The sequence below is a fragment of the Lasioglossum baleicum genome, unplaced genomic scaffold (assembly GCF_051020765.1).
Source record: "Lasioglossum baleicum unplaced genomic scaffold, iyLasBale1 scaffold0028, whole genome shotgun sequence".
Taxonomy (NCBI): domain Eukaryota; kingdom Metazoa; phylum Arthropoda; class Insecta; order Hymenoptera; family Halictidae; genus Lasioglossum; species Lasioglossum baleicum.
In genome coordinates, this window is record NW_027469088.1 from 765,001 (window position 1) to 770,000 (window position 5,000).

The following is a 5,000-nucleotide window of genomic DNA, read 5'->3' on the forward strand; positions in this document are numbered from 1 at the left end:
CTGTCAGCAGTAGGTCTCTTCGCCTTACGGATTGGAATTTGGTAACGACATGGCATGACATAGGACAACGAACTGGCAAAAGGAATTGGCTTTGCTGTTAAGGAAACACAATTTCACAAATAAACGAAACGGACACAACTAACAACGAAGCCTCGGACGTAGGGGATCCCGGCCCTGGGTCCTCTATGACAATAGACAGGAGGGCCACCGGCTATGACCATGGCAATGAACCTGGACATGAGTTTGATTTACTGGTGGATGTACCCCTGAGTGGGGTAACAAAATGTGGCCTGTGTTCCGCGAACAGACAGTTCCTGCAGATAGGGGACCTCAAAAAACACCTAGAGAGTCACCCAGATAGCAAGATCGGCTGGAGATGTGTGCAATGCTCCAGAATATTCGGTAAGCTACATGGATGCAGATGCCATATCGCAAAATGTAAGAGCAGAACACCAGCCGATGAAGAATCGGAAGAAGAGTCGGAAGAAGAGTCGGAAGAAGAAGGAGAATTCCGATGCCATATCTGCAGGGCTGCCTTCGGAACACAGAGAGGTCTATCTCAACACGAGAGACATATGCACCCAGTCGAGAGGAACGATAAGAGGACGATGGAAGCAGAAAGACCTAGGCCAGCCAACCGAGCATCTTCGGTTTGGACGGACGTAGAAACACGACTACTCGTCCGACTAAATGAAATGTTCAAAAACGAAAGGTATCCGAACAAAAAGATAGCAGAAATCCTCACGACTAAGACCAACAAGCAAATATCGGATAAGAGGAGGAACTTGTTCCCCACTCAGAGGGTAGAAACGGTAGAGGAGGAGATTAGCTCGGAGGCGGACCCAGCAGAGGAACCGCCGACCGAGGATCAAGAAGTGGAAGAGGAAAATATCGCAGTTCAAGAGGAACCTGATGTCTGGAAAAACAGACTCAGGGATGCGATAAGGGCCAACCCACTGAGGGATGATCACGATATGAAAGACATCGAAAACACGATCATGGAGTTGGCCACAAGAGAGGTCTTAGAACCTCTCGACACCGAACGTATCTTGGACGTTATGGTGGAAAGAACAAAAGAGGCCATTCGGCCTGAAAACGAAAGTGGAAGAGGAAGAAATAGAGGAGACAGAGGAAATAGGACGAGGGAAAGCGACCGCACCCGATATCAGAAGTATTTATACTCTAGATACCAGGACTTGTACAATAAATGTCCAAGAAAGCTGGTAGAAATGGCGGTCGCAGGAGAAAAGTTAGAAAAGAGAAAGGAGGTAAAATTGCCGGAAAGAGCAGAAATCGAAAAGCTGTATAACAGCCTATGGGGCACGAATGGCCCCAGTACCGGCATACCTAAACTCGGTAGGGGACCGAGGATAATCACTCCCATGGCCACAGTATGGAAGCCCATAACCATGGACGAGATGATAGAAAAGATGAAGCGAATTAAGAACGATACAGCGGTCGGAGTGGATGGCATTAAGAAAGCTCATTTAAGGAAAGCAGGATTCCTTCATGTATTGCGAAAGTACTACAATCTACTAATGCTGTTCCAAACATATCCAACTCAATGGAAGTTGAACAGAACGACCCTCATACCGAAGCAAGGCAAATGCACAAAGGACGCCAAGAATTGGCGGCCGATTACGATCGGGTCGTTGCTTAGCAGAGTTTACTCTGCAATGATTGACATCCGACTGCGGAAAGTAATAGAGAACAGCCCAAGGCAGAAAGGCTTCACCAAAGAGGATGGGTGTAAATATAATATTTCCGTACTGGAAAGAATTATAAAAGACATGAAGGAAACCACAGGTGGAGTGGTAACAATAGTCGACATCTCCAAGGCCTTTGACACGGTTCCCCACAAGGCTATAGGAGATGGGCTGGGGAAAAAAGGTCTTCCGCAAGCCGTCACCCAGTACATAGAGGGCATGTACGAAAATTGCTGGACGGAAATAAAGACGGGAGACCAAGGGATCAAGATAAAATTGAGTAGAGGCGTAAAGCAGGGAGACCCGCTCTCGCCACTACTATTCAACACAATTATAGATCCCATAATCGAGAACATTGATAAGACGACGGAGGGCGTAAGAATGGGAGACGAGAATGTCTCCATTCTATCTTTTGCGGACGATATGACGCTGGTCGCCAAAACCGCAAAAGAGGCCAAAAGACAGCTAGGCAAGCTTAATAGCTACCTAAACGAACTGGGCATGAATATACAAGCCGACAAGTGCGCGACATTCCAAATCGTCCGCAAAAACAAAACGTGGCATTTGAAAGACCCCGAGTTGGGACTAGGGGATCAAAAGATACCCGCATCTCAGCCGGACGATACGATTAAGTATCTAGGGGTCACGGTCGGGCCATGGAAAGGACTGCAGCGTGCAGAAATTAACCAAATTTTAAAGGCAGCAAGGAATATTGATAGGATGGGGCTAAAGCCCCACCAAAAGATTGAATTAATCAGAGTACACTTGCTGCCAAAATACATTCATTTACTGGTCGCCAATCCGCCGCCCCTTAACTTATTAGAGGAACTGGACCAAGAGGTGAAGCAAATCATAAAGAAAATACTTCACCTCCATCCATCGACCACCGATGGTATTATTTATACTGGTAAGAGAAACGGAGGCCTGGGGGTCCAAAAGATTGCGGACATAGTCCGCATCGCGAAACTAAGAAACGGCCTCCGGATGATGAATAGTGATGATGGGGCGGTGAGAGAGGCCTACAGAAAACAGATCGACATACTTGAAAAGTATGCCAGATCGGTAGGTCTCCAGTGGCCAGTAACGGATGACGGCATAGAAAATAAACGCTGGAGTCTAAAGAGGAAATGCCACGAAGAATGGGGACAACTTGTCTCCCAGGGCCACGGAGTCTATGACTTCGTGGACGATAAACACGGCAATGCCTGGCTGTATAGGCCTACACTCCTTAAGCCATCAAGGTATCTGGACGCACTCAAGCTGCGAACTAATACCTTCGGCACGAAAGTAGCACTACGAAGAGCGAGAAGGGAAATAGATCCCCAGTGCCGAAGATGCAAAATCCAGGCAGAAACCCTAGGGCACATACTGGGCAATTGCATCCACACAAAGCCCGCGAGGATCAATAGACACAATGAAATATCAAAAATGATTGAAGAGAAAGCAGCCAAGAAGTCTGCGGTTTTCGTTGAACCGTCGGTCAACGTTAACGGAGAGTTGAAGAAGCCTGATCTGGTGATCAAAGACCAGGAAGGCCGATTATTCGTAGTGGACGTGACGGTGCGCTATGAAGATAAGGACAACCTCCGAAAAGCACGCAAAGATAAAATTGATAAATACAAGGAAACCGCAGAACTATTGAAGAAGAATCTAAACTGTGAAACGGCAGAAGTACTGCCAATAGTAGTAGGCTGCAGAGGTGCTGTGCCTGCGGGCACGGTAAGAAATCTTAAGACCCTAGGGTTTAACAAAGGAGAAATAATTACAGTAGCAATGATCGCCCTCCGATCGTCCATCGAGATCGGGAACGCCTTCCTTGACTATGACCACATAAGGTTGTAATGACTTTAATAATGACTTTATACTCTACGTGTTGGTGTTGTCTTATTTATTAAAAAGACGCGACTTCGGTCGAGATTCTAAGGAAACTGACACGGCACATGCCTTAAAATATTTATTTATTTTATTTATTTGATTATCTTAGTCTCCGGACTATATGACGAAGCAGCTGCCAGCTGAAAGAATTTAGCCCGTTTCGGCCTTTACACCGAACGGTGCGAGTCTCTGCTCGTACTATTGTGCAGCGAGGCGCGGGGCGGATTCTATGGACACGGACATAGAATCCGGGGCGACACCTCCACGTGGTTTTCCCTGGACGCGCGCCTTTGGCGCAAGACCAAGATCGCCTCCCGAAAGGGTCCCCGTTACTAATTTTTCCAAGTGCCGAGGCAGGTCCTTTGGCAGTGGCCTAGAAAGTAAGCCTCGGGTTAATCCATTCCCGGTTGTATGTTTGTAAGTATTTTTATCTCGCCTCACGGGGAGGCTAAGCCCCGGAAGTCTACGGCTGTCTAAAAGCAGTTTGTACAGGTTTTAGCCAAATGCCTCGTCATCTAATTAGTGACGCGCATGAATGGATTAACGAGATTCCCTCTGTCCCTATCTACTGGGTCCTAGAAGGTCCAGGGTTTTATTCCCTGGTGCGCCAACCCCTCCTCCAAGTGGTAGGACCTGGACACCCCCGGGTGACTAACGGGGCTCTGGTTGGAAGTGCTCTTACGTGAGTGATCGCTTGCGATCACCGTGGCACTCGCAAAATCGGAAAACTCCTCGCCGTGGCAACGACCCACCGGAGCGTAACCCGGTGGTACGTCACGGGAGTGAGACCGAGGGTCTTACCTTAACTGTGTGTCGGACCGCGGGGAGAAAAACCCCTAAACAAATCCCGACCTCTAAGCCGGAGACCGCGGTGAAAGAGGGTCGACGTTCCTTGCACGAACGTCGATGATCGATGGGAGCATTGATCGCCTAGTGGCTAACCTCAGGAATCAGGCAAACCCTGTTGTACAAGCCTTCTCCCTGGAAAGGGCGTCACCCGGGGAGTGACTGTTTTTTCGTCCCGACTCGTGGGAACAGCTATGAATAATTCGAACAAATCTAAAAACCAAAAACAAAAAACAAACAAAAAGACGGAAGGTGGAGAGAAGGTAACGAAAGCCGGGGGAAAAAAGGAGGTGAGAAAAGAGAAAGAGGTTGTAAGGGAACCGACCATAGCACCGGAGAACTTGGACTCTGAGTCCGAGTACATCTCCGAAAATGAAAACAACTCAGAAATGGAGTTTGAGAGCAACACTGAGCAGCTGCGTTCTGACCAAACACTACAGCAGGCTCAAGAAACAAATACAAAAGGGAAAAAGAAGAGGAACAAGCAAGATCGTTCCAGCGACTCAGACAGTCAATCTGAGTTGCAACCAAAGAAAGTACAAAAGGAGCAGCAGGCTGAGGATGAGGACGAAG

The 5,000-nt window shown here is 47.9% G+C and overlaps 1 pseudogene; it reads left to right on the forward strand.

The window, feature by feature from the left end:
* Positions 1-5,000, forward strand: part of LOC143219432 (large subunit ribosomal RNA) — a 12,474-nt pseudogene that overhangs the window by 3,668 nt on the left and 3,806 nt on the right.